This window comes from Ictidomys tridecemlineatus, unplaced genomic scaffold, assembly GCF_052094955.1.
Source record: "Ictidomys tridecemlineatus isolate mIctTri1 unplaced genomic scaffold, mIctTri1.hap1 Scaffold_92, whole genome shotgun sequence".
NCBI lineage: Eukaryota > Metazoa > Chordata > Mammalia > Rodentia > Sciuridae > Ictidomys > Ictidomys tridecemlineatus.
In genome coordinates this window covers 714,668-741,255 of record NW_027526147.1, presented here as the reverse complement: position 1 = coordinate 741,255, position 26,588 = coordinate 714,668, and the positions used below count along the sequence as shown (strand labels likewise).

Sequence of the window (26,588 nt, the reverse complement as noted above, 5' to 3'; positions counted from 1 at the left end):
CGCCATTTTGCCCAGCTCCCTGCATGTACTTGAGTAAAAGTGTCCACTAGAACTGAATCCCTCAACTCCTACATTCTATTACCACCACCATTTATCCACTAATATCTGAGTCCCACATCTCATTTTCAACACTTATTGACAATTCTGTTCCTTTTAAACTGTATCTCGAATCCAACTCTCATTTTATATTACTGACCTACTGCCTCAGTCTCATTGTGTATTTAACTGTACTATCCAATGACAAACCTTGCCATTTCTGGCCTCCATTCTTAGCTTTTTCTAAATCCATTTTCCATTATGAACTATGCAAAGCTTTTACTAAAATAAATTGAGTGAGGACACTATTTTGCTTATATCCATTATTTGTTTCCCATCATCTACAGCAGTGATTTTTCAAAATATTCCTAGAAGATTCAAGATCAACAGAATTGCCTCAGTTTCTAGGGATTAAGGCAGAGCCTCAATGTATGAGATTACCTTGTTGACCCAGTTCTTCAACCTTCAATTGGCTGCTTAATTTCTTTAAATATTTGTGCAAGTCTCTTTGTAAAAAACATCTCCCAAACTCTTTGTGTGTTGCTCCTAGATTTCTATTCAGACTTAATTTACTAAATGAAACATTTCTAATTCAGCACATTGGATTCAGAAATGCTTGTGAATATGAATGAATGTGAAAATATGTAGGTATATGTACATGGAAGAACCCTAATTCACCCACCTATAGAAAATATACATGAAATTGCTATGAACCAATCTATATTCATTTAGAAAGTTTAGCATTAAATCTTTTTTTAATATATAGGTATATATTCACAAAATATAAAGTTATATATAAAATACATATATTTATATGTAAGATCATAGGTATCAAGGAATTGAGAATCCCTGAAGTTTCTTTTTTTGACCACACCTTTATTCTTTTTTGATAATATCCTGTTATCGGAGCTGGGATTGTGGCTCAGTGGTAGAGTGCTAGCCTCGCACGTACGAGACCCTGGGTTCGATCCTCAGCACCACATAAAAACAAATAAGTGAAATAAAGGTATTGTGTCCAACTACAACTAAAAAATAAATATTAAAAAAAATAATAATATCCTGTTATCCACACAGAATAAGAAAACACAAAGAGGAGAAATTGTTGCAATTTTATTTCATATTTTAAAATTATTTGTCTCATATGCTTCAGTCATAAAGTGAACATAAATAAAGATACATATAGGTGCTTTAAACACTGACAAAATCTATAACAATATATATTTTCAAATCAAATTTCCTATTTTTACAATACAATGAAAAACTAAGTTTATAAAAAGATTACATATGAAAATATAATAGTATATTAGTTCATTCTCTGAATATATGGCTCTGAAGGTAGGTTAAAATATTCACTTCACTTGAAAAAAATCCAGACACTACACTGCATGTAGATTTAAGTTAAGTATAGTCTTCCTTCCGTTAACAGTTTATTCAGTGTGAATCACAGAAGATCCATGAAGGGTCATCACTTAAGAAACTCTCCTTAGGATCACAATCAAAATTGAAAGCCTGGTTGAGAAGCATGGAGATGCCGGCTCTTGATACAATGAGGAGACATGAGTATTTGGAACTCTGGTACCACTCTGGCTCTTAACTAAACTCCTCAGTAACCTCAGGGAAAGTAGTACCTCCCTCTGATCAGAGAGAAGTCCTTACTGCTGAGGACACTGGGTCTCCGGAGTGGATTTGGAGGACACGTATACAATAAGGTGTGATTTCTTACAAGGTTCTTTTTCCAATTTGCTTGCAGGTTCTTTCCTTTCATTAACGTCTGCGTCTGTTTGAAGCATTGACTCAGCGGCTAATCTACAGGCATTAAAGCATCCACTCTGAATTCAAATGTAGTTAAGGAAAAAAATAGAGAAACAAACCCATAATATATTGAGTCTCTAAGGAGGAATGATGCTATTTTTTTTAATAAGAAAAAAATTAGTCGACTCCAGTACCATTAAAATACTAAATGACTCTTGAAAGGAATTATTCTTATCAATAGACTTGATTTTTAAATGTCTAGTAAATATGTTAAGGTTGATAAAAAAGGCCTGTTAAGGCCTAGATTAAAGAATTAAATCTGATGAGATATCTATCATGATAAGTACACATAACACAAAAATTGAAATGCTGGAGCAGTATTTTAAAGATAACATGACACACAAAAGGCCCATGCACAAGATGAAAACACCATGGGATCCTGGCTGCACAGATGTCTGTCTCAGACAATGAAAACACACTCAAACTGAGTTTCAACTAGGAGAATAGTTAAAGAAAAATATAAACAGTGGGGAGATAATAAAATAGGCCTGCGAACACTTTAAAGAAGCGCATCAATTAAATTTATAAAGCATGCAACAGTGAAGTTTCAAATAAAAGCCACTTGTTATAAAATCATCTTCAGATTGTGTATCTAAGTTAAGCATGCAAGACACAAGGTTGGAAATGTCTGCAGTGAGCAGATGGACTCACACACATGCAAAAATAAATAAATAAATAAAAATAAAGTGTTTTGTGGTATTTTATTTGTTTTTGTTTAACTAGCAAGGCAAATAGTTTCCAATATGCAATTTGAGTCAAACAATTTAATTAGATACATTGAAGCAATATTTTTTTTCAAGCACAAAAGGGCAGAAGAAGAAATGAAGGCAACATAGCTGGCAAGATATGCACTGATCGGTTCTGGAAATCCACCTCTGGAAGACCATACAGGCCACACACACACCCACACCGTGAGCCACGCAAACCCGCACTGGCCATATGCACACTCCCACAGTGAGCAACACACACACATGCACGGCCTGCAGAACTCGCCTCAGAACAGTTAGCACTATGGGTACTGTCAGGTAGCATCCATTTGTCATTTCCTCAAGAATATCAAGCTCTTATTTTATGTGACTTACAACATTATAAAAAAACTCAAGGAAGGAAATAATTAATTAGTTTTCCTTACAATAACAACAGCAGCTTGAGTTTTATTTATCATTGTTGAGTACATTTAGAAGCACTGAAAATTTAAAGAAAAATCAGATAAAACATAGAAGGAAGTTCTTTTACATACGATGCACTGTTTTACTTTTTCAATCAAATGCACACAGAAAATGCCTGACTCTGTTCCCTTCTTTCTAAGAACAAAGTAGCCCTAGTAGCACCTTAAAAACCTCACTTCATTGGAGACAACCCAAGCTGGCTACTTTCACAGAAACAAGTTTGAATTTTACATGTCTAAAAGTATTTATTTTTAATATACCTGCCATTGCATTACACAACCTTCATCTTGATTTCCCCTCCATTTCCCTCACTCACTTCTGTTTATCCTACCCAGATCCTGCTGTGCATGCCCAGAACTCCAGCTGCAGCCAGTTACATCCTCTTCCCTCTGTTCACTTGCTCTTACCTTCTCACTTCTATTCCTTTTAAAGGACAAGGCCCTTCAACTGGTCCTTCAGATACACATATCTGACACTTTCTCTTTTAAGTCACAAATTCAATTTTGCAGAAATTGGAGGCTTTGATGTTTTAGAAAAAATGGAAACAAATTACCTTGGATATTTAAAAATGTCAAAATAATTAAAAGTAATGTCTGAAGGACTGGTATAAACATCATCAAAAGCCATAGAAAACTTCACCTACATTTTCTTAACTAAACTGTCTTCAGACTACTGTAAAACCTTTGAGAAGGTAAGTTGATTGTTCCTTCATGGCTACTCCTTTACCAGGAGAAAAGTAATAGCACATTTATTCAAACCAACAAGAGAGATGTGTGGCTTTCTAATGACTCCCTTTTTTCAGGAGTCCTTTCCCCTTGCAATCATTTTTGTCTTTCTCAAAGTTTTAGAGAAGTTGAAGGCAGGCAGATGAAACTGGGGGATTAGACTGCATGCAATATTGAGAAGACAGATAAAGAGACAAAGAGCATAGCTCATGCAGTGAGAAGGGAGAGAAAGGGAGGGCTGCTGGCTGACTTGAAAAGAGGACACTGACCTGAGAGAGCCGGGCGTGTTCTCACTTCTTTCACTTAAGGCTTGAGCAAGCTTCACACATTTGTTCTCCTTCTTTGGCTGCTGCACATCCACGGGCAGATTTTTGTGAGGAGAGAGAGGGGCAGTGGGAGTGTTTGCAGATACTGACTTTTCTAACTGCAAGTCACCTTCTGAAGGGTTAGGACAGGACTGTGTCTCCTTGTGAGGTGGGAATCTAGAAGTTCCTTCCCCGGCAGCACCACTGGCACATTCGTCTTCAGCAGGGGTCACATCCAGAGGTAGCACCTCCCACCTCTTTTTGAGTATAGAAACTTCGATTTTCTCTGAGAATGAAAACCATTAGAAAAATCCAGTCAATAAACAAAAGACAGACCAAGGGAGAGCGGTTATACATAAAGTCTTTTCCTTTTTTCTATTCTTTCAAAATCCACTCATCACCTCACTGAAATCTATTTCTTTTTCTTTCTTTTTCATAGACTGCATTAATAAAAGCTTTTATAGATTATTTTGAGCATAAATTTTTCCTTGGGAACTCAATACAGGAATTCTAGGAATGAATAAAATGTTCTCTTGTGGTATTTTGATAAAAAATTCTAAGGGGAGATGGTTCCTAAGGGTGACCTTGGTGCCATGGAGATAAAGATGCAGTGGCAAACAGTCAGGGAGTTTAGGGTCAAGTCTGGCACTTAGCAGCTGGATGACCTTAGGAAAGTATTTAATCATCCTACATTTTAAGGTTTCTAAATCTGCAAAATGCAGATTAAAAATATTTACTTTGCTTTGTCTGTTACAAGGATTAAATGAAAAAAACAGGTCAAACTCTAAATATTGGATATCCCTTGCTGCTCCTCTGAAACCCAGATCATCTGGATTTACTAACCATCCTCCTGTCCCTTTGCTGTGTTCAGTTCAGCACACTACCCCTGAAATTCCTAATGGGTAATTTTTACTCACAGGAGCTTACTAGGATCAGGGAAGAGAAAAAGGACAAAAGAAAGAGAAGTCTTTTAAAACAATATAAAAAACTTCTCATTGTTTACATTTTCCCCACTATTGACCACAATGAACAGAGTTCAGCCTGTCAACAGGGCGGGGGCAGAAACCCGTTGAGAATCCTTAACCTAAAACATGTTGACAATACCTTTTGGGGAGGGGAGGGAGTTAGGACCATCACATTCATGGACTTCTTTACATTTGCCCTTTTATTTTAAAATTTATACATAGTAAAGTTCATTTTTTGTAGTATACAAGAGGCAGAGGGTGTATTGGGCTATTTTTTCTCGGTGATGTGACTTGCTCTAATAACTGTCCAAACATTTTTCCTTAAAGGCTAGAACTGTAAGAGAAGAGGTCGGGTAGAAATCTCCAGTGATAAATTCCCTACAGAATGACCAAGCTAAATAACTATATGCCACAAAAATACATTCACAAGAACTAAGAAAACTAGAAAAGGTAAGTTAGACTGTGAAGCCCACAAGGGGAAAGGTTCCCTGTTACTGCAACACTTTGTCCCCAAGCTTTCATGGTACCACCTGCAGAAAGCCCCCAAAACTCAGTGTATACACTGAAAAAAGTAAGCAAGAAAAATAGATATTTGACTTCCTCACCACCAGAGTCCCTCTGTGGGAGTCTCACTGCATGGGCTCACAGCAAGCACTGAGAATACTCCATGGGATGCTCCTGAGACCAGCTAGAAGGAAGGAGAAGTAGGGCTCGAACTAGCACACAGAACTTGGCACTGGCCCTCCATCCCTGCCAGAGGAGACATGTTAGCAGACAGAATGTTTAGAAATGTTTACTGCTGGAGGCGAGGTTTATAGATCCTCTGGACTCAAGAGCCTGACTGGCTCTCCCACATGCCTTGAGTGAAGTCCATGAATCTCCCATGGGTCCATCCAGCTTGGAAACTGCACCAGCAGCAGAGTTCTCAAAAAACCTGCATCTAACCTGAGCTCAGGGTGCCCTCTAATGCTGAAATGGAATACCATAGGCAGTCTGCTAAAAATGTCTAAACAAGCCTACTGGAGTAGAATAGTCACAAACAAGTCCAGACTGGGAAAAAAAAAAAGGAAGAGATACCTAATTCATCAATGCAGAGACAAAGATATATGTTACAAGGACTAAGAAGAGCCAAGGAAAGATGTCCTTATCAAACGGACAAAACATATTGCCAAAGATAAACCCAAAAGACATTCATATGCATGATTTGGCAGACAAAGAATTTAAAATATCTGGTTTAAAAAAAACTCAAGAAACTTCAAGAAAACAGAGGACCAATTAAGAAAAATTTATAAGGAGACATTTAACAGATTGAAATAATTTTAAAAAATCAAATTCTGGAGCTGATAAATAAATGAAATAAAAAAGCCACTGGTGGGCATTAATAGCAGAACTGATCAAGAAGAGGAAAGAATTGGTGAGCTTGATAACAGGCTATTTGAAAACAGAGGAGAAAAAAGAATGAGAAGGAATGAAGAAAATTCATGAGATCTCTGGGACACCATTAAAACAGCAAATCTATGTCATTGGTGTCCAAGAGGATCTAGAGAATGACAAAAGGTTAGAATTAAGTTTATCCAAAAATATAACAGAAAACTTTCCAAATCTAAGATACAAACACCCAATTACAGGATAATCAAAGGTTGCCAATCAGATTCAACCCAAATAACTCTCAAAGGTCAAAGACAAAGAGGACTATGAAAGCAGCAAGAGGAAAGAAAGAAGAAAGTGACACAGAAGGGAATTCTAATATGACTGGTGGACTTCTCAGCAAAAACCCAAAGGACATAAGGTAATGAGATGATATCCAAACTGCTGAAGGAAAAACATCTGCTAACCAAGAATAATGTACCCACCAAAGCTTCTTCAGAAGTAAAGGGAAGACAGACCTTCCCAGACAAAACCTGAATGCACTCATGGCAACAGACTATCTTACAAGAAAGGCTGAAGGGAGTTCTTCAAATGCAAAGAGAAAAAAAAAAGATGAGAATGTCTAATATGAAAACATCTGAAGGTATAAAAACCCACAGGTAAAAGTGAGCATTCAGATACATCCAAAATAACATGGGAACTAGGAGATGTAAACCATTTATATCCTTAGTAAGAAGCCTAAAGGACAAAACTAATACAAATACAGTAATCTGCTAAGGGATATGTAATATAAAAAGATGTAAATTTTAACATCAAAAACTCAAAATATGGGAGAGAAATGGAGTTGAAGAGTAGAAGGATTTTTTTCTTTTTTGCTTTTGAAATTAAGTTGTTGCAGCTCAAAATAACCTGTTGTAATTATAAGATGTTCTGTGAAAGCCTCATGGTAATCACAGAGCAAAAACCTTAAATAGATACACTGAAAATAAAAACCATGGGATCAAAACATGCTGATAGGAAAAAAAATCACTTAACAAAGGAAGACAGGAAGATAAGAAAAAAGATGTACAAAACAACCAGAAAACAAGTAATTACATGACAGTACCCAAATCTGACTCTGCTGCCTACAAGACACTCACTTGTAAGGAATAGATAGAGAGTGAACAAATGGAAAAAGATATTCCATTCAAATGGAAACCAAAAGAGAGTAGGAGTGGTTATACTTAAATAAAATATGCTTCAAGTCAAAAACTAAGGAGACAAGGCCATTACAGAATAAAAAAAAAGAGTATACAACAATTGTAAATATGTCTAAATACATAAAGCAAGCATTGTTAAATGTAGATCGATAGGCAGCAATTTTTTTGCGGTGATAAGGTACTTTAACAGCCCACTTCTAGCAATGGAAGAGCATCTAGCCAGAAAACCAGGAGAGAAACATCAGATTTAAACTGTACTCTAGACCAAATGGAGCTAACAGAAGTTACAGACCTTTCCATGCACCAGCTGCAGCACATTCCTCTCAACTGCACATGAAATGTTCTCAAGGGTATCATGTCAGGCCACAAAAGAGAGCATCAGAAACTGTACAAAGATGTAAAAATTAAACATACTTAGAAGCAACCAATAAGTCAATGAGGAAATTAAAAGATAAATTTAAATATTTCTTTTCACAAGTAAAAATAAAAATATACCAAATATGCCAAAACTTTATGCTTTCAGCAAAAGCAATTCTAAGAAGGAAGTTTATAGCAATAAACTCCTACTTCAAAAAAAGAAGGAAGAGAACAGCTTAGTGATGGAGTGCTTGCCTAGCACGTAAGATGCACTGGGTTCAATCCTCAGCCCTGCATATAAACAAAATAAAGGTTCAAAAACAATTTAAAATTTTTTTATAAAAAGAAGGAAGATCTCAATGTCTCATCTCAATAAACTAGAAAAAAATAAGAAAAAAAATAAGACCAAAATTAGTAGAAGGAAGAAATGGTAAGGATCAGAGCACAAATAACCAAAATAGAGGAAAAAAAGAAAATAAAAGATAAATGAATAATTGGTTTTTGAAAAGATAAACAAAATGAATAAATCTTTAGCCAGACCAAAAAAAAAAAAAAAAAAACTCAAATAAATTTTAAAAAATCAGAGGTGAAAAAGGGAACCTTAACTGACCTCACAGAAACAAAAACAAAGAATTTTAAGAACTAGTAAATACAAACAAATTGGAAAACCTGAAAAAAAAATTTCTGGAGAGCAGAAGGCAACAGCATATCAAAATAATTAAATACCACGATCAAATGGAATTCACCCTAGGATCAAAGAATGGCTTAAAACACAAATCAACAAGCTGATATATCACATTTCAGACAAAAGGGCAAACACCATAGGATCATTTCAATAGAAAAAATAATTGATAAAACTTAACATCCTTTTTTGATAAAAACTCTAAATAAATTAGGCATAGAAGGAACACATCTCAGTATATTAAAGGCCATAGATGATAAACCCACAGATATCATACTCAACAGGGTCAAAATCAAAGTGTTTCCTTTAGGATCTGGAACAAGACAAGGATGCCACCAGCATTCACTGTTATGACTCAACACAGAACTTGAAGTCCTAGCCAGAGAAATTAGATAAAAGGAAGAAATAATAGGCAGCCGAATTGTAAAGGAAACCGTCCCTGTTTTCAGATAATACAATCTTTTACAGAAAATTCTGAATACTCTACTTAAAAACTATTAGAACTAATTAATACAGTAAGGATATAAGATACTAAAGCCAATATATAAAAGTCAGTAGTGTTTCCATTCAAAAATAGCAAATTATCTGAAAAAGAAATAAGGAAAGTAATCCCATTTATAAAAGCTATGGTTTTTTAAAAAAAAAGTGAAATAAAATACCTAGGAAAAAATTTAATCAAGGAGATGAATGAGCTCTACAGTGAAAACCATAAAACACTGGTGAAAATTGAAAAGACAGAAAAACATAGCAAGATATCTCATATTCATGAACTAGAAGAATTAATATTGTTAAAATATTCATTCTACCCAAAGCAATCTACAAATTCAATGCAATCCTCATCAAAATTCCAAAATTTTCTTTACAGAATAAGAAAAAAATAATCCTAACCTGTCTTAAACAATAAAATTTCAAATAGTCAAAGAGCAGAAAGAACAAAACTGGAACAATCCTAGTACCTGACTTCAAAAAATAGCATGGTACGGACACAAAAACAGTGAAGAGAGCAATGGAGCTCAGAACACATACTGGGGAAAGGACAGTCCTTTAATAAATGGTGCTGAGAACACTGGATCTCCACATGTAGAACCATGAATATTCATTATTTCTTCATTGAGAACATTCTCAACTTCTACAAAATCAACCTTTTTTAAATTTCACAGATGAATAGGATCGTGTAGTGTTTGTCTTTTTGTGCCAGACTTCTCTCTTATCATATACAAAAATCAACTAAAAACTATAAAATTACTTGAAGAAAACATAGGGAAATGCTACATGACCTCGGTCTGGGCAAATGTTTTTTAGACAATCCCTCAAAAGCAAGAGAAACAAAAGCAAAAATAAGCAAACCGGATAATATCAAACTAAAAGTTTCTATAGCAAGGAAAACAATCAACAAAGTGAAGAAAAACTACAGAATAGAAGAAACTGCTTGCAAATTATACAGCTGACAAAGCATTACTATGTAGTATCTATAAGGAACTAAAAGAACTCAATAGCAAAAACCCTTCATATAATCTGATTTTAAATATGGGCAAAAGACCTGAACAGACATTTTTCTAAAGAATACAGAGGTTTACAAAAAAATTCTCAACACCACTAAATCACTAAACATCAGGAAAAATGCAAATTAAAACCAAAATGAGAAACTACTTCACCCAAGTTAGAATAACTATTATCCAAAAGAAAAAAAAGAAATTCTGGTGAGGATATGGAGAAAGGAGAACTCTCATATACTATGAGTGGGTCTATAAATTAGTAGTCATTATGGAAAATAGTATGGAAGTTTCTCAAAAATTAAAAATAGAATTAACATGTGACCCAGCAATCCCAATACTAGGTGTTTGTGTGTGTGTGTGTTTTTCCAGATATCTGAACTCCCATAAATGGAGAAAGAAAATGTGATATGTATAAGTAATGGAATACTATGCATTCATAAAAAAAGGTATGAAATCCTGTCATTTGTGACAACTTGAATGACCTAAGGATCTTGTGTTAAATGAAATAAGTCAGGCACAAAAAGGGAAACACTACACGTTCCTATTCATCTGTGGAATCCAAACCAGGTTGATTTTGTAGAAGTTGAGTGTTCTCAATGAAGAATGAATATTTAAGGTGATCACATGCTAATTACCTTCATTTAATCATTACACAATGTATATATAAATAAAAACATAATAAATGTCCAATTATTAATATGTCAATAAAAAATATAGAATTCCCAATATTTAGTTGGAACATGGCCCCTGAGAATCAAGATTGAATTTTCTCAATCTTGCCTTGCTGTGACAGCAAGGCCACATAAATCAACTCTGCTCAATGGGATACTGGCAGACAAACACAAAAGGAGTCTGAATCCTGCAATGCCTCCAAGACTTTCATCGGCGGAAGAGTAATCACAAGCACTTAAACCTAAACTGTGTTTAGATATTCTATAAATAATCTGAATTAGCATAACTTCCAACATTAGCTGCTTATTTAACTTTTTGGTATGACAATATGCTACGATTTTAAGTGGATAAGCCTCAAGTGACAGTATGATGAAGCCTAGACATCCAAAAAAGCCACATATCACATTCATGCATACCTAGTTCCCTTTGAATTTTTCAGCTGTAAATTTCCCTTATTAACTACAGATTGATAACCACAAAATTGGTTTGTAATGAGATTTGCTAAAAGATATAGTTTGAAAAAAATGTTGATACACTTTCTCAGTGCTACTTAGGACTTAAAAGACAAAAACATACGAAACTTGCATACCTTCAGGTTCATACTTCAGCTTTAATTCATCTAGCTTAGTTCTCAGTTTCATATTTTCACTTTCTGCAAGCTGAAGGCATCTTTCATTTGCAAAAAGTTTTCACTTAATATCCAGGGCCCGCTGGCTCTCAAACAATGCTTTCCTCCGCTGTATGGACAATTCACTTTTGCTGCTTTCATTTTCTTTGCTACAGTAACAGAAAAGAAGAACCAAGGAATGTTAATATATAATTTTGTGAATAACTTAGTGGGATGAATCTTTAATTTTATATTTGAACACTTGGTTAAAAATATATTTCTTTGGGATTTCTAGTAACAAAGAAACAACAAATAATTAAAGTTTAACAATAGCATCCCCCGCTGCCAAAATTCATGCATTATTCCAAGGTGATTCATGCATAAATTTCCTTTAAGTTATGAGATACTTATTCTTGAGAAATTTGGATTATAAGAATATTTTCTACATGAAAGTCCTTTTTACTTACCAATCTAAAAAGCTAAACACAAATTATTTACTGAAAGTATTCTTCAGTAATTAGTAATTATTAAATCTTGCATAAAACTCATGTATTACACAAAGACATGTTATTGACTTTCTTTTCTATGGAAATTTCTTTTGGCAATTTGAACTTAAAAATTTGTTATTATTTGAATACCATCTATTAAAATAAATAAAAAGTCTTTATCTTCCATCTGCCAACCCAGACACCTACTTTAAGTTCTAAAGCTTTAGCTGAAGTAAATCTGTATAATAGGTGTTATCTTCCAGAGCACCAGAGTTGCCTGAAGGTTTTAAATCCATACTTTCATATAAATTCTAAAGAAAGCAAAATTTCTTATTATTTACATAACAAATTAGGTTACTGTATGCTTATTAACAGTGGCAGCAGCCACATGTTAATCTCTCATCCTTTGACAAATATTCTTCAAAGATCCACCCACTTACCTGAGTGCAGTAGGTACAAGAACCACCAGAAAAGTGGCTCAAGGTACTACCGGCAAGTAAATCAAGAGCTAGATTCTGAATCCAGATCTAACTCGCACTCATATCTCTGAGTCCCAACTATACCTGTCTTAGGATTTCACTCTCCTGGCTTTTAGAATGAGAGAAGCAAATGCTTTTGGGGTTGAATTCTGGTATGACAAAGCTATACAATGGAAAAATACGAAAAAAGAGAGGAGATTATTGAGGTTATTTTTGGTATCCACGCTTTAAATATTCCGATTCACTCTTTGAATATTTTCTTTACTGGAAAAAAAAAGCAGATGTTTAAAAACTTGCAAAGAATTTCAGAGATTGCACTTTTTAAAATCCTCCTAATTTAAGGTCACAATTTTCAAAGTATAGCACAAAGCCCCAGGAATAGACTACATATACCTGCCAAGTGACACACTGCAAATTTAGCTAAAATTATAATACTTTTAATAGTTTTTAGAAGAAACAGAGATAAAGTCATATAAACAAATTTTTCTTCAAAAATGTCAAAATAAAGAAAGAGAAACTGTTCCAGATTAAGGAAGACTGAAGAGACTTCATGGTAAAACATGCAACCTTTGATTAGGCCCTAGAATTGAAAACACTAATTTTTTTTTTCTTTTAAAATTTGCTTAGGGTATGTTTTCATCAGCTTTTTTTTTTTTTTTTTTTTTTTTTTTTTTTTGTCTCAGTGACCAAAAGATCTAACAAGAACAATGTAAGGAGAAGTTTACTTGGGGTTCATGGTTTCAGGTCTCAATCCACAGATGGCCAACTCTATTGCTCTGGGCCCAAGGTGAGGTAGAATATCATAGTGAAAGGGTGTGGGGGAGGAAAGTAGCTTAGAAAATGGTAATCAGGAAGCAGAGAGAGAGAGCTCTCTGCTCACCAGGGACAAAATTCCAGTCACTCCTCCAGTAACTTAACTCCTCTAGTCACCCTCTACCTGCCTAAAGTTACTACTCAGTTAATCCATTTAAGTGGATCAATCCACAGATCAGGTTAAAGCTCTCATAATCCAAACATTTCTCCTCTAAAAATTCTTGCACTAACACAATAGCTTTTGAAGGACATCTCATATCTAAACCATAACAGGGTATCAATGATAACTGGCAAAATGTAAAAAGTAGCTTGGTTCAATGCATATCAATGTTAATTTGTAATTTTGACCATTTGCTTATATCTCCAATAATATCATGGTGCTTAGGGGTAAAAGGACGTCTAGTTTGGAACTCAGTCTCAAAATTTAAGAAAAAACATATAAAAACAGAAAAAGTTATAAATCAAGCGTACAAATAAGAAATAGGGAGCTCTGAGTCAAAGGCATGTAGGCGTACTTTCACTTTCCTAGAAGTGAAAAATAAAATAAATTTATTAGAATTTATTAAAGACATCCATAAATTCCAGTGGATATACAATGTTGAATTGACAAAGCTCTAAAATTAATGGAACAAATAGCACTAAAAAATAATTACTGATGACATTCAGGCAAGAAATCTCACTGACATAACACTGAGCATAAGACAGAAACAAGGGTATATATATTACATGATTCAATTTATATGAAGTTTAACAGAATGTTCACATAATGTTGACACAAAGTTAGGAGGTGGGAGCACTTCATTTCAATGGGGCTTTTCTGGAGTGCTAGGAATATTTTATGTAATCTGATAGTAATTGTAAGAATATACATATACAGATATAAATGTGTGTGTGTGTGCATATATAAACATATATATGTTAAAACTGAGTTGTACACTAAAGATATAGGTACTTACAAACAATAACCAGATAATAACAACAAAAATAGAATAGATTGGTTTGTCTTTGCTTTAGTAAAAGAAGCATGGTCAATAATACTGAAAAGCAGAGACAAGAAAAAAATAATTTAAAGATTGGGTCAATATGTACTGAAACTGAAAGTCAATTATACGATGAGAAACCTATTTAAACTGAAAATTTAAGATATTCAAATAAAAATCCAGCCACATCTTTTCAAGATATTATACATACCTTAAATTTCTCCAGATTTCTAATTTCACCTAAAAGATGTTTTATTTCACCATTCTTCTGCTCTAACATGGAAAACAACCGTTCCTGCTGCTCAAATTCAGTGTGAGATCCTTTCATCTGTAGCAATGTAGCAATCTGTAACTAGAATCCCCCCACCACAACAAAATTGAGATATTCTGATAAGCATATTTCTGGAACAATTTGTATTTTGTACTAATACTATTTAGAACTTGTTTTGAAAACTAATTAGTTATTTCTAGTCTAATAATTGGAAAATATACATCAATTAGTTTTGTTGTAGACATAACTTTGGAGTACTTCTACTTTTTAATGATATCTGAAGTCTTTAATATAGTTTTACCTAGTTTGTGATACAAAATTGAACAGCATGACTGTGGTCCAGAGGGTGTCATTTAACTGGTAAGTAAGTCTGGATAAATGTGGCCTGCTATTCACCACCTATACTAACTCCTGTTGAAGCGATTTCTCAAAATTCTCCATTAGCTTTACTTAAGTAGGGGAAATTGTTAAGCAGCTCAGTCACAAACATGATATTCACAATGATAAGAATGGGAAGTACCATATGAGTATTTTTCTACACTTTAACCCCAAGACAGTTCTGAGAGGCAAGTTCTATCACCTCTACTTTGTAAATGAGGTATGCCTTTTAGATGCTCTCAGAATATATGTCCCAGGTAACACAACTAGCAAATGACAACTATACTTCAATCCAGTCCATCTAATTCCAAGTTCAATCAGTGACCTTTCTCAGTTCTCTGGTAATACTGACATCTTGAAAACAAAATCTAAACTTTCTTCCAAACACCACCTTAGGAACATCAGGCAGAACAGACCATACATTGGAATTCTAAGGACTGCTATAATCTTGGAATCTTTCTAATTGCCATAAGGTTTTCTGTTACTTCTTATTTGTGTGCAGCAACAATCAACAAAACCCTTAAAATTAAAGGGGTTAATTACATGCTTTGAGGAGCTGCAAGAAAAGAGAACCCTAAATAGTTCAAATTTCCATCTAAAATAAGCCTTCATGAGAAGTGAGAAATGGCAAAAGCTAGTCTCATTTGATGCGGAACCCAGAAAGACTCAGAATAAGTAAGAAACAAACACTTTTAAATTCCTTTTCCCTATTCTATAAAGATTTAAACCTCCCTGGCAAGGTTAGTGAATGATCATTAAAATAAACAAATAGTAGTTGTTAAACACATTAATGTTTTTCCAAGATTAACTTTTTGAAAACATAAAAGTATCTTATGATCTACCTGGAATTTCTAATTTTTTAAAAAATCATTCAGTTCTAGAAAAAAATATAAAAGTATACCCCTTGAAGGAAAAGATGGATTTTGTGATATATTTATCTATATAATGCTAATATGAAGTAGTTTTAACAAACATTTAAGAGCGGTAATTCCACACCTTCATTCTTTGCATCTGTTCTCTATTAAATGCATTTTGCTTCTTTAGTGACTGATACTTGACTTTCATACCGATAAGCTGGCGTTCCATTGCCGTCCTTCGATCTTCTACCTGGAAAACATTGATATGTTTAATTGTTCTTGTACTAAATGAAATAATAGTTTACCCAATTCAATTATTAGAATACTTGTAAGTACCTCTGCAAACAAAGAGTTGCCCTTACTATTGGGATCCAAGGCTTGCTGGAGGGCCTGGCCCAATTGCACCTGCAGATCTTGATTTGCTACACGAGCTTTCTAAATTCAAAAGAAAATAATTTAGCTAGCAGAGATTAAATTAGCATGAAAACAATTTAAAAACTGGAAACAATACTACTGTAATCATAATACCTCTAAGGCATTATAGTATAAAACTGCTTCTTTCTCCCGCTCTTCTTTTTCTTCTTTAAGTCGGTCTACCTGGCGCATTAAGTTAGTACTAAAACGTTCTAGTTGTTCCTGTCTGTACTGTAATTCATTCACTTCTTCCTTGAGAGCATTCTATTCAACAGAAATTGAAAGACAAAATTCTCTTGAAAATGCTTTCATTTAGCAGTTGCTCAGCTAACTTATCTGTAGTGGTTCACATTCAAATTAAAACTACAAAAACCTGTCAAAGTTGTCAGATACCTATTAAAATTTTAAAAATTACTTAATTTTTCAACAGGGAACCAAACAAAAGGCTATAGAGACTGCTCTTTCTGACTGTGAATTCAGGGCTTTAATTTTTAATGACTCATAGTCTGAAATGAAAAATCTATGTTCACAAAAATTTCAACTTCCACTGTACTAACATTTTATATTATGACACAAACTAGGATCAGAAAATGTCTATGTCCTTTCAGAGCTTTCATTAATCTAAAGGTACTGTCTGCCTTATTTAAATCAGGTCACCTAATACTATTTTTTTAAATAAAGTAATTCACCTAAACTACATAAAACATTTTTTGGATAGTTAGATAAAAGTAGGTCAAAAAAACATTTCTTCCTCCACACTAGCTCATTAGAATTATTATAAAAACACATAAAATGTATGCAAAAGAAAAATTTAAAAATCTAAGAAAACACATGCCATAAAAATTACCTTCACACTTTCCATTTCAGTCAGCTCGACCTGAAGAGAGCCAGCATCTCTGAAGACATGCTTTCGTGGACTTGCTCAGACATCATCCGTATTTCCTCCGATTTATGAGACAGGAGTTCCTTCTGGTGGTCTACTTTGTGCTTTAGCTGCTTTTCACTAAGCCTAGCTTCATCTAACTCTCCTTTCAGTTTTTCTATCTAAAGTAAAAAAAAAAAATCACAATTTTATAAATCAAAAGGTATTTTCTTTCTGTAAAATATCACCGAATGATCTAAACTTGTACAAGAAACTAGTAGAGCTTCCAAGGACACTCCAAAAGTGACCCACCTTGTTTTATAAACAGTCCATTCTAGCCATCCAAGTGGTTTGGATGCATTAAAGCTACCAGAAGCACTGTGTAGCTGTGTAAACGATGCTGTGACCAGCCATGCAGAAGCAGACACCTGATTAGAAGGCTACCACAACAGTCTAGGGGAGAGGGGATGGTGGGGACTAGAGCCACAGTAGCCTACATCAAGATTCTGTTGGCCAAATCCCCACAACAGGCCGATAAATTCAACATGAGAAGAGAAAGGTACTGGGGGGAAAAAAGAAGCCAAACTTTTGGCAAAAGTGATTTAAGAACATCAGTAAGACTGAAAATTTTGTATTGATATACTCTTTGCTCTACCACCTAAGCCATCTCTACAGTTGGTCCTTACTTCAGGCCCTGAAAAAATATCCTCTATACTGCTATATTTGTTTATGTAATGAAAGCTACATGAAAAAACAAAACAAAACAAAAAAAAACCCACCAGGAGAAATGAAAATGCATCATTACCAGTCGTTACTGTCTAAAACCAGATTAGTTCCAGACAAGCTAGACTATTTGTCAGTAATATGCAGGATGACTATGTATTTCACAAAAGCATTATTTGTTTGTTTAACTGTCTATTAGGAAAAAATAAACCAACTCAAATATGTGATTTCATTACTAAAAATAGAAAAACATTTAGAGCTAAATCAATAAAGAATTAAGGCAGCAGTATAGCTTGTACACAGACATGGAAAAAAATCTTAGAAGATGTTACATAAAAAATCTAAAAATTGAAAGAGACTTCTGAGAAGACAATAAAAAGTCAAGCGAGTTTTGAAAGAAAGGGTTTGTAAAAGTCTGGATTCCACACGAAGAGGAGCCATGGTGAAGTTCTGGATTCTTAAGTAGCAATCTGAAGGCTGGATGGGTGGGGGTGCTAGAAAGGAATGGGCATTCATGAACAGCTGTTGTCTATTTCGTGTTTATGTATGAAGTGGAGCTAGTATGTAATGTGTCATCAGATTATGTAGACACTCAGTGACACAGAATTTGGTGTGAGGAAAACTTGCTTCAATTCACAACTGACAATTTCTAGCTCTCACCTTGTCCAATTTGCTTGATCTACCTAAACATTGGTTTTCTCATCAGTAATATGGAATTAACAATAGGATTTCCCTTAAAAATATATTTTGAGAACTGGATCATGTTTTTCCTCAAAAAATAAATTATAAGGTATCAATACTAATATATAGTAATTTATAAGGAACTACTGATTTGTTCTACAAAATTACAAAGCACACCACTAGCTGCAGTAAAGGCTAAGAGACAACTCTTTATGAAAGGAGACTGCTTGACTATGACCAAGGATGCCTCAGTAGTTACTAAATAAATGGATCATAAAAAATTGCTGTTATCAAAATTGGAAAATTATATGTAATTAGAAGACTATATTGATACAATTCTCACTTTTATAAGTCATTTTATAAGTTTTTGTTTCTCAGTGTTTCTACTCTCAACATTAAAATGACAGAAAACTGATCTATGCTATTTTCATAGTGATACTTGAGAAAAATCTTTATCACCTTACATTAACAGATGGTTGCATCAACATGGGGTATTTTTGCTCTGAAAACATACATATATTCAAACCTTGTTTTTTAGTTCATTCACTTCCTGTCCATGGCTTCTGCTTAGCTGCTCTTCTAATTGTTCTAGCTGTATTTTTTGTTGTTGCTTAATAGCTTCACATTCACAGCTCAAACTTTCTAACATGCGACTCTTGAGCTCAACTTCTCTCTGAAGAGTATATTTTTCTTGTTCATAATTCTGAAAATAGATTCAATTACAATTCAATTACATAAAAAATCACTTAAAACTATTACATATAATCAGTTCTAACCTTCAACTGGCTTATTTCTGTTTCATACACTTGCTGCTTTCTGAGGTACAACCACATGTTAAATCTGGAATAACTTTGTAGCTCATCAGTTTTAGTGAATCCCTAAGGTATATTCTGAAAGTACAGTAATGTCAAAAACACTCAAGCTGAAGTTAGTACAGGCATCAACTCTAGAAAAGATGCAAGGTAACCACTTTCCAATCTGGGGCTCTGATGCCCTAGTAACCCGCAATGCAAAACGTAACTGGGGAGGCATTCTCTGGATTCCAAAATCTGAATAAAACTTTGTATGATGAGTACCATCAGGCTATGTTAAAATGTCCCTGATTTTGGCTACATTATCAACTGTCACAGCAGCATGTCTTATCTCATGCTGACCCAAAACTAGGCATTTGTTTGACGATTAGGAAAATAAGCTACTTATTATTTCGTACAGTTTGATAGCACAACCTTCAAATCTGGAGTCCATCTGAGAGAGAACACGAAAAAGTAAAGGGACTTTTGGTAACAAAAGACCAGAAACAAGGCATTCAACCTTCCATCTATTCCACACATACTTACTAAGAACCCAGCAAATATGCCAGGTAACAGAGAAACTCAGATAAATATAAAAAATGATGCCTGACTTCAAGGAGGATCAATGTCTAAAGGAACAATAAACACACAATTCAGCAATTACATTAAGTCACAGTAACTGGTAAGTGCTAGCTCAGAATACACTTCCTGAAAAAAGTAATGTCTATATTGATTTTTAAAGTATTAGGACACATGCTTACATACTACGTTCTGATGCAGAGAACATCATAAAGTGAATAACTGTTTAACTAGTCAGATCATTCAGGTGTCTGAGCTCCACACACGATCAGATATCATTTGCATTTTATATGCAGGGGATGTTCCAAGACCCTGGGTGGATAGCTGAAACCACAAGTTGAACCAAACTCCATATATACATATGTACACACATACCTTGATGAGTTTTAATTTTAAATTAGGCAAGTTAGAGATTGTTAACATAACTAATAACAATTATAATAATATGCTGTAATAAAAGTATGTGAATATGATCTCTCTCAAAATATCTCATTGTACTATGCCTAGGTGAGGAGAGGAAGTGAGGTGGAGCAGGTGGGATAAAGTAGGATGACACCAGATTTCCTCACACTATTCAGAATGGCATGCAATTTAAAATTTATTATTTACTTATGGCACTTTCTATGTAATATTTTTAGACTACAGTTGTCCAGAGGTAATCCACACTAAGAAAAGTAAAACTAGAAATAAGGAGGGGGCCTACTGTATGGTAAAGTTCATGATAGAGATATGGTAATTGCTTCACTACCCCATAGAAGGCATTGACAGAGAAGTATTAGTTCAAACTCCTTCATGAAGCTTTAAAGTATAAGATAAAATGAAACTAGAAAAAAGACCTAAAACAAGTAACATTATTTCTCCAAAAGCACTTCCACTTTTGATAAGTTATTTCTCCAAATAATTATATATAACATGGTTTTATTTTCTACTATTAGATTTTTAATTCTTTGCTTTGCTTTATAATTAGGTATTGAGCTCGTGGTCAAGAACAGTACCATATGGAAAAACAAGAGCTGTCATTAGTAACTTTTACCTGCTATATTTATAATTTTCAATTTTAGTTTATACCACTGAGGATTTACTAAATTAAACTGATTTATTCATTTTTTCAATAAATATTTGTGTGCAAAGCACTAGAGAATATAGCAGTGAACAAGACAAAATTCTTAAGGACCTTGCAATCCTGGAGATAATTAGTACTGCAAAGAATTAAGAGTGAGTGATGCTACCAAGTGCAGTGGTGCACACCTGTAATCCTGGCGGCTCAGGAGGGAGGCAGGAGAATCACAAGTTCAAAGCCAGCCTCAGCAAAGGCAAGGTGCCAAGCAACTCAGTGAGACCCTGTCTCTAAATAAAATACAAAACAGGGTTAGGGATGTGGCTTAAGTGCCCCTGAGTGCAATCCCTGGTAATTATACACCCTGAACTCCCCCCACAAAAGAGTGATGCCGACTTTAGTTAGGGCTGGACTCTATGACATTTAACTGAAATCTGAAGATTGAGGATTCAATCTATGAAGAGTGGGTGAGGAACAACTAAGCAGGAGGAAGGAGCTCATATAAACCCATAAGGCAAGACTAGGATAGCCTGAACAAGGAAAACAGTTTCCTATGTTTGCAAAAGTCCAGCAGAAGTCAAATCACATAGGGATGTATAAACCCTCAGACTGTCTTTTGTAAATACAATTGAAAGCCTTATGCAGATTGAGAAAGGAAATGACATGATCTCTTGTGCTTTTCCATGAGAAAGAATGATTCTACATTGAGAAAGAATGATTTGAATGGCAATGATGGAGCAGGCAATCTGGTTAGAAGGCTGGGAGAAAGAAGACAGTGGCCTAGATAGATGTTTTATAAATCATGTCCCTAAGAATTTGTGGACTAAATATGAGACTTCTAGATCTTTGGGTCAAGCAACTGAATGTCATTCAATTTACTAAATAAATAAACTAAAGACAGAGAATGTTTGATTAGTAGATAGGGAATTAAATATTCTGTTTGTTTATATCAAGTTTGAAATACTCTTAAGTGGGCAATTGAATACATTAATTAAACAGTTTAGGTCGCTAAACTACTATGGGGGCATTTAAATGATATTCAAAGCTCCAAAATAAGTGAGGTAACCTATGAAGAGTGTGGACAAACAAAACTTTGTGATAAATATGGTAGGTAAATTGTGGTAGAAAGAGTAAACATAATTGAAACTCAGAAGACACTGCTTTGGAAAGAATATCAGGAATTGATTAACTTATTCACCTTTAATGAAAATGGCATAGATAGAAAATTAGATCTTCAGAAAATAAAATAACTACTGCTAGACAAAATAAACCTTCAATAGATAAGCACACCCTCACAAACAGAGGAATCCATAGTCTTACCTCAGTCATGGTCATCATTTCATTACAACATTTATCTAATTGATTTTGCAATTCACTTTGGCTCTCCAATAGTTGTAAACCATACTGTGCAGCTTTTAGTCGCTCTTTTTCAACCTCTTTGAGCTTGCTTTGAAGATCTGCAATATCTGCCTCCATGTTCTTTTCCTGTTTTTAGACTATTATAAATAGAAGAAATACAATTTTTTGAGCTTAAACAAAAAAGCCCCCTACAATAAAACCAATAATAAAGGAACCATGTATCCCCAGTGCTACTATCATATAAAAACATAATATTGAGATTTTATTCCTGACTTGTAAGGAGTCAAATTTGCATTCTTGTTCTAAGAGCAAAAATTGTTCTGATAATTTTTTTACTTGAGTTGAGACCAAACCAAAAAGAACAGAAAAAAAAAAATACACTCAATTGTGCTCCTAAGAAACTCAACATTAGGAAACTATTCAATTGTTATATGTTAAATGTCCATAATTACTAAGGTAGAATTAGTCTCATAATTGTGTTACTGTCAAAATAATCAAAGTAAAAAGAGAGCAATGACAGAAACCAAGAAACTTTATGGTATGCATGCATGACTGCTACTTAAGAGTATAAAAAGACAGTTTTAAATCAGACTCACAAGATAAAGTAAAGAATATCCTGTCTTATTTTTTATAGTAGTACTACTTTGCTGAATGTATTTGTTTCATTGGAAAGAGATTCACAGTATTTTTCTAATTACTCTTAACAGAGTATGTAAAATAGAAACTATGTTCAGAGCAATTTCCAGGCTAAGCCTTACAAGTTTATACATAGGATAACTGTACTTTAACTTAACCTCATTTATTGTCCCTTCCTCTTTGGCCCTAGTCCCTTTAAGCCAAACTGAAACTGGACTTTGCTTTCATAGAGCATCAGATGATTCCCTATGTCTTAATTTTATAGAATCATGCATTTAACAAACATTTACTGAATGCCCCATTAGCTAGGCTTCATTCTGGGCACTTCAGATCATTATGGCGCAAAACTGGCAAAGTTACTCATTCATTAAACTTACATTCCAAGAGGGGAAAATAATAAGTAACAGCATAATAATTAAATACATTAGAAAATAGAATTGGAAGAAAAAAAAAAAGCTCAAAAGAGATAGGTGGTATAAATAGGAGGCAAAAGATGGGAAATAGGTATGCATCATTGTGTGGAAGAAATGTTCCAGGCAGATGGGAAACCCTAATATGGAAAAAGAGTCCAAGATATGAGCTAGAATTTACGTCACAGATAATAAAGGAGCCGGCAGATCAGTCCATTATAAAGAGTTTGGCTTCTAACGTGTGTAAAATGGGAAGTCACTTCAAAGTCTGAAGTAGACAATTTGGTAAAATTTAAGAGAATCATTTCACTGCTGTGTTGAATAGTTAGGATGAAACAAAATTTGAAGCAGAGAGACCATCTGAGATAATGCCTCATGCTAGGTGGTGGCATAGTAGGTGAGAAATGCCCAGATTCTACCTATATTTTAAAGGTAAAGCCAACATGATTTTCTTATATATGGAATATAGCAAAATAAAAAATGCCTTTAAAAAGTAAAAATACCTTCAAGGCTCTGCCCTGAGCAACTAGCAGAATGGAGTTGCCCTCATTTGAGATATTGATGTAAAGTTTTTGGGGGGCCAGGGGGACCAGGATTTCAAGTTTTGCATGAAAGATGTCAAGCAGGAAGCTGAATGAATATATATGTAGGAGAGGGGTATAGGCTACAGATATAAATTTGGAAGTTATCAGCACAAGTCCTTCAGATTGAGTATCAACAGAGGATGAACATAACAAAAAGAAGAGGACGAAGGACTGAACCCTACTAGAAGGTGAGGAAAAAGATGTAAAGTATATTCAGGAGTTAACAGTGAGGTAAGGAGGAAATCAAGAGCATGTGCTGTCTTAGAAGCCAATAAACAAAGTGTATTAAGGAGGTAGGAGAGCTCATATCAAACGCTGCTGCTAAGTCAAATTGGCCACTGGATTTTGAATTTATGGAGGTCACTGGTGACCCCAAGAGAATTTTGGTGGGAAGATAGGGTAAAAGCCCACTTGAAATGAGTATGATAGAGAATGGTAGGAGATGAAAAAGTGACAGAAAATACAGTTTTGCTTCAAAAAGCAAATAGGATAGTAGCTGGAATGGAAGTAGAGACAAATTTACTTACTATTTCAAAGATACAAAACAATATGTGTGTATACCCTAGGATAAATTCATGACAGAAGATGACATAGGAGATACTGGAGAACTGCCAGAGTGATGTCCTTGACTAGAGGATGAGGTCTAATGTACTGAGAATGTAGCATGGATATCTTCTCTAAAATGAAAACAAAGCATACAATATAGATACTGATTAACTAGAGAGATATAGTAGGGAGTATATTGAAGTAAACCTAGTTGGTTTTTTGTTCATTTATGTTTTGGTAGCAGGGTATTGGGGATTGAACCCAGGGCCTGCCTGGCCCATGCTAGGCAAGTGCTATACCACTGAGCTACATCCCCAACCCTAGTGTGACCTTTTAAATGCCTCACTTATCACTGAATTAGAAAACAAAGTTCTTAACTGAGAATCAGTAGGTAGGAGATATAGGGTTTTATAATAGGGTAAAATAGATACCATAAACTAACCAGTGCAGACTACTTTAAAATGCAAGACCTTTTCAAAACCTATATACAGTGAAGCTAGCCAGCTAAAAGTTGCTTTATTAACAATAACTTATATTTGTTGGGGATTTACCACCTGCTAAAAGAAGTGCTTCAAATACATCATCTCATTTAATGCTCTTCATGAGCCCATGTTAAGCCATTATTATTATCTCCATCTATCAAAATAAAAATGAGGTTAACCTCAAGGCCTCCCATTAAGGAATACACAAGGAAGCCAAAACATTAGTTCTCATTCATTCAAAAAATTTGCTGGAATTTTATTACATGTCAGACAATGCGCTTAGTGTTGAGGATAAAATAATGATCCAAACACTAGAAAATATTTTGTCTTCTTGAATTTTATAGTACATTAGTAGAAAGGCATCAAATCAAATAACTAAACTATAATGTTACAAGTGTGATAAGTGCAAAAGGGAGAGCTGTAACTAAGGTGGTATCTAAGCCTATAACAAGAGGGAACAGTTCCCTGATTACGTGACTTTTCAGCTGAGCTCTAATGAGTGAAAAAAGAATTAATCTATCAACCTGCAAAGATTTAACCTATCCTTTAGCCATGGACGAACTAAAACTAATATGTGCCATAAATTTTGCTTGGTACTCTATGTACATTTTCTTAGCAATGTTCTCAAAGATCTCATAGGGTAGAAGAACTTACATTTTAAACATGCAATCTTAATGTGGCACAGAAAGGTTAAGTAACTTGCTCAGGGTTATCAGTCACTCAGGAGCTAAATGAGATGGGAACCAGAGTCCATTTCCAAAGCCTGGTGCTCACATTTCTGTCTGGCCTCTCAAAACAGCATACAAGCCATGCGCAGTGGCTCACGCCTATAATCCCAGTGACTTGGGAGGCTGAGTCAGGAGGATCCCAAGTTCAAAGCCAGCCTTAGCAACGGCGAGTCCCTAAGCAATTCAGTGAGATCCTATCTCTAAATAAAATACAAAACAGGGCTGAGGATGTGGCTCAGTGGTTGAGGGCCCCAGAGTTCTATCTCCAGTACGCCGCTCCACCCGCCCCCCCCCCCAAAAAAAACAGCATACAAAAAACATTGGAACACAGGAAGTTTTAGAAGTCAAAGCTGCCTGGGCCCTTCCACCTCCATCCCCTACTGGTGGCACGAATTCGGACAAGTAACTTAACGCCTTGTTTCATCATCTTCAATACAAGGAGGGTAATGACCATCTTACAGGCTTATTGAGAACATTAAACATAATAATGGATGGAATACAAATAGGGCAGGGAGACACGCATGATTTAAAAGTTTCGAGCAACGTTTTAAAAAAGTAAACAAAGGACAAAATTCATCTTGACGTTTTACTTGACCCAATGCATCCAAAATATCATTTCAACTCGCAATCATAATAATTGCCAGAGATACAGCTCTTGTGGGATACTACCTTTAAAATCCAGTGTATAATTTACATTTAATTCGGGTTGCCACAGTGGCTAGGGGGCCATCGTACTGGACAACGCACCTCCAGGGGCCATCAGTCTGAGGCTCCCAGCAGCCGCCTGGCCTTCCATATTTAGCCAGAGTTCCCCAGAGAAGCGAGAACTGTCCAACCGAAGACTGGGGCCCGACTGGAAGCCAGCTTATAAGAATTTAGGGTTCCGGGATCGAAGGCGTTCCGGCCAAAGCCTCCGCCAAGACCCAGGCCCCAGGCTTCCTCAAGCCCTGCTCCCCGCCGCCTACCGCTCCTCTCCACTCTCACTAGTCTTTACCTCTGTCGTCCTCTCTCCTTCCCCCAGCTGCTGGCAAGAGCTGAGAGGTCTGGGCGTCCAGATCCGTGATGCTAACCTCAGCC

At 35.0% G+C, this 26,588-nt stretch overlaps 1 pseudogene across 1 annotated transcript; it reads right to left on the bottom strand.

The window, feature by feature from the left end:
* Positions 1–1,164: 1,164 nt before the first annotated feature.
* LOC144374882 (protein Spindly-like) lies at positions 1,165–26,330 on the bottom strand (annotated as a pseudogene). The gene is made up of 12 exons (XR_013434140.1): positions 26,181–26,330; positions 22,087–22,262; positions 18,866–19,042; positions 16,921–17,117; positions 16,188–16,337; positions 15,996–16,094; positions 15,799–15,909; positions 14,365–14,505; positions 12,089–12,192; positions 11,376–11,563; positions 4,012–4,333; positions 1,165–1,842 (listed from the first exon to the last, which is right to left on the bottom strand). The product of XR_013434140.1 is annotated as a protein Spindly-like (transcript).
* Positions 26,331–26,588: the final 258 nt, after the last annotated feature.